Raw genomic sequence first — 12378 nt, forward strand, 5'->3', positions numbered from 1 at the left:
GGTTCAATATTTGACTAATGAAAACTACAACTCCCTTCAGCCCACGTCCCTATAGTTCTTGACTAAATTTCTCTTGTGAATAATTCGATTTCTCTCTAGAGAAGAGGCGCATTGAGTTCACACAAAGAACGAACTAAATGTAATTCAAGTAATTGAACCGACATCGGTCAATTAGTTGTTTAATATCCGCACAAAATAAAGACATTTTATCGCTCAGCACTAGAGCTCGGCAACCATCCTGGCTAATGTGACTGCACACATACAGACACACAAGATAATAAAATGTGGTAACGGGAAAATGCGTAATATGATATGCATGACTTGAGGTTTCTCTCAGCCTCTCTCCTTTCTTTTCTTCTCACAAATCACAGGTTGCATCTATTATTCACTTCAGGCTCCATCTGTCTTTCTCTCTCTCTCTTTCCTTCGTTTCCTTCTCCCATCTCATCTCTCTCCCTCGCTCTCCCTTCATATTTCCCTCTTCCCGCAATCTGGCTCCTCCCCTTTATTAGCATAATGCAGCATGTGAAAATACCACCAAAGATTCCAGCCTTTGATGTTTTATCACATGTACACAAACACTGATGATGTTCTACACACGTTCTACACAAAGATGTTGCATCCTGTAACACTGTAATTAACACAGCAAGAATACTCACCGAAAGAATGGTCAGTACCATGATGGTAAGAAAAGAGCAACACAGCTCCATATTGTGAATGAATCGCACTCATTAACACATCCAATGTGTGTATACTGCTCTATACCCTCATGTAATGAAAGGATCATTTGTGTGTATTCTGTATTCAGCCATGTTTCCATTGTTTGCTAGGTACACGCTAGCTCTCTACTGCTGCAATTACTTGGTGGGAGAAACTAGGCAGCTGGGGTTTCTGTTGTTGACCACGTCCCAAATGGCACCCTATTCCATATATAGGGCACTACTTTTGACCAGAGTCCAGTGCACTATATAGGAAATCGGGTGCGATTTTGGACACAACCATAGCCTTCTCCTGGAGATTGATATTGGTATTGATAGAGACAGATCAATAGTCAGAGGTGGTAAATGAGAATTGGCTCAACATTGGCAATTACAAGGCTGTTCACGTTTCAGAGCTCCAGGGTTTACCCTAGGTACAGAGCTAGGATCAGCTTCCCTCCCCAGTCCAAACCTTAATCATTAGTGGGGAAAATCAAAACTGACCCAGGATAATGATTCACCCTACACCCGTTGCAGGACTCACGGGAGAGTAATCTGGGTTAGCTAGGACCGGGCCCCTATTTAGAGTAAAAGTGCTGATCTAGGATCAGTTGTACCTTTTAGATTACAATTAATGAAATGATATGGACTGGGGGAACCTGATCTTAGATCAGCATTCCTACTCTTAAATGCTTTGTGAATACTGGCCCTGTTACTCTCATGTAAACAACCAAAATGTGACCCTCTTTAAATCAACCATAACAAAGGACCAATGATGCTTCTTCTATGATGATGGTTTCTTTGATGGTTTCACAGTAGATGTACATTTGGCTAAAGGGTGCGGCTGGTCTAACTACAGATGCCTTGTCGAGTGTGGAGGGAAGGACAGTGTGAAGCAATAGTTTGTCAAAGCCCCTCTCTTCTTGCCAAAACAATACCAATCAAAATGGTAATTTGCCTGTCCTCTCTGGTTGCTCAAACAGCAACCCCAATTTCCAAAGTCTGTGACAAGCATAAAAACCCAACAGGACTGCTTCTGTTTTCTTTAAAGTCCCCCCATCTGGGCACAAGTAGTGCACTAAATAGGGAATAGAGTGCCATTTGGGATGCAGCTGTGTCTGTCTGTGAGAGCAGATGCTGTGCATGATGAGCAGAGAGGGCTCGTAAATCACCATGTCTTACCAGCGGAGAGGGAGGTTCCTGTGTTTCCTATTAACCAAAGCCTTCGCTACTTCCTCATCAATCATAGAACACGCCTGGAATGAAGAACAGAAAACAGAGAACATATTAGGATCACTCAGTACAAAACATGTAGAAAATATTAGGTTTGGTACAGGAGTAGGGTTGAACAATTCCGATAACGTTCCCAAAATTCCCACGTTTTTTTTAGTAATCCTGGGTTGGAAAATTCTCTGAATCAGAAGGGTATAAGCAGGAAATCCGTAAGCCTGGAACCAGGATATCTGGAAAACCTCTGGATTTGGGGAAAGTTATCATCATTTTGCAACACTTTACAGGACAGGAGGAACAAACCTGGGTACCACTCTGAGTCTGTTTCTGCTCTCTTGCAAACATGTTTGGCATGACAATTCAAAGAGAGTTCTTTACCATAATTCATTGTAGATGGATGTTATAATGATGCATACATTGTCGTTGGTAACTATTATCGGACAGGTTAGTAGTAAAATATGATCTTCCCTAATCTTCCAAAAGAGGAACAATAACAACTGTAAATTATCACTTTTTATTTCCATCAAAATATACATATATTTTTTTGCGAAAACATCAAAGTATTGGTATCTTGTTGTGGCATGCTGGAGGACCGTTTGACTCGTCTCATCGAAACTCTTTGAAACTGGATCCTGGTGTAGTAAGTACAGTAGTAAAGTACAGTAGTGTCCAGAGAGGCTTCTGGCCCATGGTTTGGATTAGAGCAGCTGCTCTAGTTCCCAAATCCCACTTGATTTTGTTAACAGCCAATCACAGACTGGATCAGCTGTCCAAGACATTTCTACACGGAAGAAGCCTCAACCCTCTCCCATCCCAAAACCCCACACAGCAATGGAGAAAGTATGACCAATAGTCACCAAATATGAAACAGAAACATTGCTGAATTTTCAGCAAGCCTTTCAGATTGATTGTTGTTGTCAGCAAGCCTTTCAGATTGAGTCTAGAAACTATAGCCACTTGAAGATGGACTCCTTTTGAACTCTCATAGTTTCTAATAAGAGATCAATAGAGATTAAAGAGGAATGAAAAACATCATGAAGTAAAGCTGAGCAAAGAGATTCATGTAGTAATCAAAAAGACAGCTGCACCACTCGGGAGCGTAGAGTGAAGGAAAAGCAGCCAAAAAGTGCTCAGCATATGTGGGAACTCCTTCAAGACTGTTGGAAAAAGGATTCCAGGGGAAGCTGGTGGAGAGAATGCCAAGACTGTGCAAAGCTTTCAATAAGGCAAAGGGTGTCTACTTTGAAGAATCTCAAATACAAAATTTCTTCTATTTTGTTTAACACTTTTTTGGTTACTACATGATTCCATATCTGTTATTTCATCGTTTTGATGTCGTCACTATTATTCTGCAATGTAGAAAATAGTCCAAATTAAGGAAAAACCCTGGAATGAGTAGGTGTGAAAACTTTTGACTGGTACTGTATGTGTTTAATATAACATCCAGATAAGAAAGTGTCTGATCACAGAAAATTCCATACAATTCTAGAAAAATACAACCAGTAACTAAAACGTATATAATTAATTCACAGTAAACCATATTACAATTCTGATTTCAGATTATCAACCCTTACAAAGTAAGGAAGATTTTCCCAATATTCATTAGGAAGTGTGGTAAATATCAGTTGTTTGGGAAACAAGGGTGTAAGATACACATTTTCACAGGTGTTTCTTCTTGACTGATTACCATTTGAGTCATGTGGTGCTATTGCATGTCATATTATTTTAAAATGGCTGTTTCTCAGCTTTCAAAATGTATCATGTATTCATAAATGGTTTGACACCAGAAAAGTATGCTTACAGAGGTCATGGTCTCAGTAAATCCACAACTCTCCTACCAATAATGCAACAATGACAATATGGCAATTTACAGTTACAGTTAGCTGGTGTTTGAAAGCCTAGTGTTTCCATACACCTTTAATATACAGTTGAAGTCAGAAGTTTACATACACCTTAGCCAAGTACATTTATACTCAGTTTTTCACAATTCCTGACATTTAATCCTAGTAAACATTCCCTGCCTTAGGTCAGTTAGGATCACCACTTTATTTTAAGAATGTGAAATGTCAGAATAACAGTAGAGAAAATTATTTATTTCAGCTTTTATGTATTTCATCACATTCCCAGTAGGTCAGAAGTTTACATACACTCCATTAGTGTTTGATAGCATTGCCTTTAAATTGTTTAACTTCATTGGGAAAGGGGGCAGCATTTTCACTTTTGGATGAACAGCGTGCCCAGAGTAAACTGCCTCCTACTCAGTCCCAGATGCTAATATATGCATAGTATTAGTAGTATTGGATAGAAAACACTCCGAAGTTTCTAAAACTGTTTGAATGATGTCTGTGAGTATAACAGAACTCATATGGCAGGCAAAAAAACAAATCCAAACAGGAAGTGGGAAATCTGAGGTTTGTAGTTTTTCAACTCAGCCCCTATTGAAGATACAGTGGGATATTGGTTATGTTGTACTTCCTAAGGCTTCCACTAGATGTCAACTGTCTTTAGAATGTTGTTTGATGCTTCGACTATGTAGGGGGGCTGAATGAGAGGGGAATGAGTCAGAGGTCTGCCAGCAGCCACGAGCTCAGTCATGCGCATTCACATGAGAGGTAGCTCCTGTTCCATTGCTCTTCTACAGACAATGGAATTCTCCGGTTGGTAACATTATTGAACATTTATGATAAAAACATCCTAAAGATTGATTCTATACATCGTTTGATATGTTTCTACGATCAGTAATATAACTTTTTGGAATTCTCGTCAGACCTTTCCGCTGGAAGTTGCACGCGCGTTTCGATTTGTTTACCAAACGCCCTAACAAAAGGAGGTATATGGACATAAATGATGAACTTTATCGAACAAATCAAACATTTATTGTGGAACTGGGATTCCCGTGAGTGCATTCTGATGAAGATCGTCAAAGGTAAATAAATATTTATAATGCTATTTCTGACTAATATTGACTGCGCAACATGGTGGATATTTCTTTTGGCTGGTTTGGGCTCTGAGCTCCGTACTCAGATATAAATATGCACTTTATCGAACAAAACAAACACGTATTGTGTAACATGAAGTCCTATGAGTGTAATCTGATGAAGATCATCAAAGGTTAGTGATTCATTTTATCTCTATTTGTGCTTTTTGTGACTCCTCTCTTTGGCTGGACAAATGGCTGGGTTTTTCTGTGACTTGGTGGTGACCTAACATAACCGTTTGTGGAGCTTTTGCTGTAAAGCATTTTTGAAATCAGACACTGTGGCTGGATTAACGAGAATTGTATCTTTAAAATGGTGCCTAATACTTGTATGTTTGATACATTTGATTTATGCGCCCTGCAATTTCATTGGCTGTTGGCGAGGGGGTTCCGCTAGCGGAACAGAGTTCCCAGACAGGTTAAGTCATTTTGCCACAACTTTGGAAGTATTCTTGGGGTCATTGTGAATTGGAATACCCATCTGCGACCAAGCTTTAACTTCCGGAGTGATGTCTTGAGATGTTGCTTCAATATATCCATATAATATTCCCGCCTCATGATGCCATCTATTTTGTGAAGTGTACCAGTACCTCCTGCAGCAAAGCCCCCCCCATAACATAATGCCCCCCCCCCCCCCCTGTGCTTCACGGTTGGGATGGATCTTCGGCTTGCAAGCCTCCCCCTTTATTCTCCAAACATAACGATGGTAATTATGGCCAAACAGTTCTATTTTTGTTTCATCAGACCAGAGGACATTCACCAAAAAGTACGATCTTTGTCCCCATGTGCAGTTGCAAACCATAGTCTGGCTTTTTTATGGAGGTTTAGGAACAGTGACTTCTTCCTTACTGAGCGGCCTTTCAGTTTACGGCGATATAGGACTCGTTTTACTGTGTATATAGATACTTTTGTACCTGTTTCCTCCTGCGTCTTCACAAGGTCCTTTGCTGTTGTTCTGGGATTTATTTGCACTTTTCACACCAAAGTGCGTTCATCTCCAGGAGACAGAACGCGTCTCCTTCCTGAGCGGTATGACGGCTGCATGATCCCACATGGTTTATACTTGCATCCTATTGTTTGTACAGATGAACGTGGTACCTTCAGGCATTTGGAAATTGCTCCCAAGGATGAACCAGACTTGTGGAGGTCTACAGTTTTGTTTGAGGTCTTGGCTGATTTCTTCTGATTTTTCCCATGATGTCAAGCAAAGAGGCACTGAGTTTGAAGGTAGGCCTTGAAATACATCCACAGGTACACCTCCAATTGACTCAAATGATGTCAATTGGCATATCAGAAGCTACTAAAGCCATGACATAATTTTTTGGCATTTTCCAAGCTGTTTAAAGGCACAGTCAACTTAGTGTATGTAAACTTCTGACCCACTGGAATTCTGATACAGTGAATTATAAGTGAAATAATCTGTCTGTAAACAATTGTTGGAAACATTACTTGTGTCATGCACAAAGTAGATGTCCTAACCGACTTGCCAAAACTATAGTTTGTTAACAAGAAATTTGTGGAGTAGTTGAAAAATGAGTTTTAATGACTCCAACCTAAGTGTATGTAAACATCCGACTTCAACTGTATATTAGAGAAGACTATTGCTGCTCAACTTTTGGCCGTCTCAAACTGTTATCTGCAAATATCTTAATGGGACAGTCATGGACTAGCTACATACATACACACTCGGGCTGGCACAATTACCCTATGACCATGTAACCTACGGTTATGGATGAAGAATGTTATGAAAATAAAATAACCATCTTAGCTGTTCATTCCACAAAAAAAAGCTTGACTGAAGACAGGACAGGTGGGCATTTGTGCGGTTGAGTCTGTTTCTGCTGTAACATGGACTCTTAACAACATAATGAAACTGAAGAATGTTAATTCAAATTATGCTGAGCTGAAGGTAGACTCAGTGAAGTGACGTTGCCACAAGCAGCACCGCAAATGTTGAGTGAGATGCAAGACTTGGCTCTCACAGTCACACACAGTGCAGGGGTTTGCTTTTCGCTGTCACACTTCCTGCTCCTATGGGTACACTCGGAATGACCCATAATGCCAGAATTGAATCTACCTATAATGCCAGAATTGAATCTACCTATAATGCCAGAATTGAATCTACCTATAATGCCAGAATTGAATCTACCTATAATGCCAGAATTGAATCTACCTATAATGCCAGAATTGAATCTACCTATAATGCCAGAATTGAATCTACCTATAATGCCAGAATTGAATCTACCTATAATGCCAGAATTGAATCTACCTATAATGCCAGAATTGAATCTATAATACCAGAATTGAATCTACCTATAATGCCAGAATTGAATCTACCTATAATGCCAGAATTGAATCTACCTATAATGCCAGAATTGAATCTACCTATAATGCCAGAATTGAATCTACCTATAATGCCAGAATTGAATCTACCTATAATGCCAGAATTGAATCTACCTATAATGCCAGAATTGAATCTACCTATAATGCCAGAATTGAATCTACCTATAATGCCAGAATTGAATCTACCTATAATGCCAGAATTGAATCTACCTATAATGCCAGAATTGAATCTACCTATAATGCCAGAATTGAATCTACCTATAATGCCAGAATTGAATCTACCTATAATGCCAGAATTGAATCTACCTATAATGCCAGAATTGAATCTACCTATAATGCCAGAATTGAATCTACCTATAATGCCAGAATTGAATCTACCTATAATGCCAGAATTGAATCTACCTATAATGCCAGAATTGAATCTACCTATAATGCCAGAATTGAATCTACCTATAATGCCAGAATTGAATCTACCTATAATGCCAGAATTGAATCTACCTATAATGCCAGAATTGAATCTACCTATAATGCCAGAATTGAATCTACCTATAATGCCAGAATTGAATCTACCTATAATAATGCCAGAATTGAATCTACCTATAATGCCAGAATTGAATCTACCTATAATGCCAGAATTGAATCTACCTATAATGCCAGAATTGAATCTACCTATAATGCCAGAATTGAATCTACCTATAATGCCAGAATTGAATCTACCTATAATGCCAGAATTGAATCTACCTATAATGCCAGAATTGAATCTACCTATAATGCCAGAATTGAATCTACCTATAATGCCAGAATTGAATCTACCTATAATGCCAGAATTGAATCTACCTATAATGCCAGAATTGAATCTACCTATAATGCCAGAATTGAATCTACCTATAATGCCAGAATTGAATCTACCTATAATGCCAGAATTGAATCTACCTATAATGCCAGAATTGAATCTACCTATAATGCCAGAATTGAATCTACCTATAATGCCAGAATTGAATCTACCTATAATGCCAGAATTGAATCTACCTATAATGCCAGAATTGAATCTACCTATAATGCCAGAATTGAATCTACCTATAATGCCAGAATTGAATCTACCTATAATGCCAGAATTGAATCTACCTATAATGCCAGAATTGAATCTACCTATAATGCCAGAATTGAATCTACCTATAATGCCAGAATTGAATCTACCTAATCTTGAATCTACTATAATGCCAGAATTGAATCTACCTATAATGCCAGAATTGAATCTACCTATAATGCCAGAATTGAATCTACCTATAATGCCAGAATTGAATCTACCTATAATGCCAGAATTGAATCTACCTATAATGCCAGAATTGAATCTACCTATAATGCCAGAATTGAATCTACCTATAATGCCAGAATTGACAGGAATGAGGATGCCGTTCTATTAATTCTATTACAATCTGTGCTTGGAGTTCAAACAGTTAACCCAAACTAAACTAGAAGTGTTATTCAAATTCTTATTGAACATTCAGTGAAAGTTTTACGGAAGTTATTCAAAAACCTCCAAATAACCTTTACATTTTGTTCAAAACATTCACAACATTTAGAGAATGTTCTCAGAACGATATTTAATTACCTTCAAATAACCTATAGTTTCCATTCTCAGAACGTTAATGAAACCTTGTGTAACGAGTGCGCTGAGAGTCGGGAAGCAAGTTCGGGGAGTGAGTGTTTTAATAAATAAAAGAACCGACGACCACGAAACACAAACAACGCACCGACATGAAAACAGACTCAATGACACCTGAGGAAAGAACCAAGAGGAGTGACAGCTATAGGGGAGATAATCAAGGAGGTGATGGAGTCCAGGTGACTGTCATGAGGTGCAGTTGCGTGAGACGATCGTGACAGGTGAGCAGGATAATCAGAAGCCTGATGACCTCTCTATCCACTGGATGTGTACCAAACTCACTAAAAGTGGCAGTAATAAAGCCTCTCTTGAAAAAGCCAAACCTTGACCCAGAAAATATAAAAAACTATCGGCCTATATCGAATCTTCTATTCCTCTCAAAGATTTTAGAGAAGGCTGTTGCGCAGCAACTCACTGCCTTCCTGAAGACAAACAATGTATACGAAATGCTTCAGTCTGGTTTTAGACCCCATCATAGCACTGAGACGGCACTTGTGAAGGTGGTAAATGACATTTTGATGGCATCGGACCGAGGCTCTGCATCTGTCCTCGTGCTCCTAGACCTTAGTGCTGCTTTTGATACCATCGATCACCACATTCTTTTGGAGAGATTGGAAACCCAAATTGGTCTACACGGACATGTTCTGGCCTGGTTTAGGTCTTATCTGTCGGAAAGATATCAGTTTGTCTCTGTGAATGGTTTGTCCTCTGACAAATCAACTGTACATTTCGGTGTTCCTCAAGGTTCTGTTTTAGGACCACTATTGTTTTCACTATATATTTTACCTCTTGGGGATGTTATTCGAAAACATAATGTAAACTTTCACTGCTATGCGGATGACACACAGCTGTACATTTCAATGAAACATGGTGAAGCACCAAAATTGCCCTCGCTAGAAGCATGTGTTTCAGACATAAGGAAGTGGATGGCTGCAAACTTTCTACTATTAAACTCGGACAAAACAGAGATGCTTGTTCTAGGTCCCAAGAAACAAAGAGATCTTCTGTTGAATCTGACAATTAATCTTAATGGTTGTACAGTCGTCTCAAATAAAACTGTGAAGGACCTCGGCGTTACTCTGGACGCTGATCTCTCTTTGAAGAACATATCAAGACCATTTCGAGGACAGCTTTTTTCCATCTACGTAACATTGCAAAAATCAGAAACTTTCTGTCCAAAAATGATGCAGAAAAATTAATCCATGCTTTTGTCACTTCTAGGTTAGACTACTGCAATGCTCTATTTTCCGGCTACCCGGATAAAGCACTAAATAAACTTCAGTTAGTGCTAAATACGGCTGCTAGAATCCTGACTAGAACCAAAAAATTTGATCATATTACTCCAGTGCTAGCCTCTCTACACTGGCTTCCTGTCAAAGCAAGGGCTGATTTCAAGGTTTTACTGCTAACCTACAAAGCATTACATGGGCTTGCTCCTACCTACCTCTCTGATTTGGTCCTGCCGTACATACCTATACGTACGCTACGGTCACAAGACGCAGGCCTCCTAATTGTCCCTAGAATTTCTAAGCAAACAGCTGGAGGCAGGGCTTTCTCCTATAGAGCTCCATTTTTATGGAACGGTCTGCCTACCCATGTCAGAGACGCAAACTCGGTCTCAACCTTTAAGTCTTTACTGAAGACTCATCTCTTCAGTGGGTCATATGATTGAGTGTAGTCTGGCCCAGGAGTGGGAAGGTGAACGGAAAGGCTCTGGAGCAACGAACCGCCCTTGCTGTCTCTGCCTGGCCGGTTCCCCTTTTTCCACTGGGATTCTCTGCCTCTAACCCTGTTACGGGGCTGAGTCACTGGCTTGCTGGGGCTCTCTCGTGCCGTCCCTGGGGGGGTGCGTCACCTGGGTGGGTTGATTCACTGTTGTGGTCGGCCTGTCTGGGTTCCCCCCCCCCCTTGGGTTGTACCGTGTCGGAGATCTTTGTGGGCTATACTCGGCCTTGTCTCAGGATGGTAAGTTGGTGGTTGAAGATTTCCCTCTAGTGGTGTGGGGGCTGTGCTTTGGCAAAGTGGGTGGGGTTATATCCTTCCTGTTTGGCCCTGTCCGGGGTGTCCTCGGATGGGGCCACAGTGTCTCCTGACCCCTCCTGTCTCAGCCTCCAGTATTTATGCTGCAGTAGTTTATGTGTCGGGGGCTAGGGTCAGTTTGTTTATCTGGAGTACTTCTCCTGTCCTATTCGGTGTCCTGTGTAAATCTAAGTGTGCGTTCTCTAATTCTCTCCTTCTCTCCTTCTTTCTCTCTCTCGGAGGACCTGAGCCCTAGAACCATGCCCCAGGACTACCTGACATGATGACTCCTTGCTGTCCCCAGTCCACCTGGCCATGCTGCTGCTCCAGTTTCAACTGGCCTGGGCCCTAGGACCATGTCCCAGGACTACCTGACATGAGGACTCCTTGCTGTCCCCAGTCCACCTGGCCATGCTCCTGCTCCAGTTTCAACTGTTCTGCCTTACTATTATTCAACCATGCTGGACCTGAGCCCTAGGACCGTGCCCCAGGACTACCTGACATGATGGCTCCTTGCTGTCCCCAGTCCACCTGACTGTGCTGCTGCTCCAGTTTCAACTGTTCTGCCTTATTATTATTTGACCATGCTGGTCATTTATGAACATTTGAACATCTTGGTCATTTTCTGTTATAATCTCTACCCGGCACAGCCAGAAGAGGACTGGCCACCCCACATAGCCCGGTTCCTCTCTAGGTTTCTTCCTAGGTTTTGGCCTTTCTAGGGAGTTTTTCCTAGCCACCGTGCTTTTACACCTGCATTGTTTGCTGTTTGGGGTTTTAGGCTGGGTTTCTGTACAGCACTTTGAGATATCAGCTGATGTACGAAGGGCTATATAAATAAATTTGATTTGATTTGATGACCTAGAGGCCAGAGAGGGAGTATATGTGACAACTTGAAGGAAAACCATAGTAAAACATTCTCAGAACTTCCCTGCAACTAAAATATATATATACGTTCCCAGTAGAGGCAAAATGTTCACTTCTTTCTGTTTTACCTGTCAGGAAACGTATGGCTTCGTTCATCGAACCAATGGGAAATCAAAAACAGGGACTAGTGTGTGTGTGTTTGTGTCGGAGCTTATTAGGCTATGCTCCAAGGACACTGGGAGCACATTACTAATCATAGCACCAAGATGTTAGACTACACTGCAGAGAGAGGGAGAGCGAGAGAGAGAGGTTAAAAAGTAAAATGTCAAAAAAGCAATGTGTAAGTCTTCCATTCTGAATCTCAAGTACTTTCAGCTGCAGCACAGCGGGCTGCATGTGTGATGTCATTGTCACAGTATTCCACTGAGAATGGATCAGTCTATTTCAGATCGGTGTACAGGGAATGGGATAGGCACCACACACAACAGAAAGAGAGAACATAGAAAATATGTGAATAACGACGTGAACCTTGGTTGGTTTAAAGAATCTTGAATGTTTGTTTTGAGTGCTCATCTCTT

General features: G+C 40.7%; 1 protein-coding gene across 1 annotated transcript in view; it reads right to left on the reverse strand.

The window, feature by feature from the left end:
* Positions 1 to 12378, reverse strand: part of LOC124038337 (zinc finger MIZ domain-containing protein 1-like) — a 236863-nt gene that overhangs the window by 113755 nt on the left and 110730 nt on the right. Inside the window, 1 exon segment of the mRNA XM_046354100.1 lies at positions 1881 to 1954. The gene's annotated coding sequence lies outside the window, so the exon portion shown is untranslated.

Source organism: Oncorhynchus gorbuscha, linkage group LG06 (assembly GCF_021184085.1).
Source record: "Oncorhynchus gorbuscha isolate QuinsamMale2020 ecotype Even-year linkage group LG06, OgorEven_v1.0, whole genome shotgun sequence".
NCBI lineage: Eukaryota > Metazoa > Chordata > Actinopteri > Salmoniformes > Salmonidae > Oncorhynchus > Oncorhynchus gorbuscha.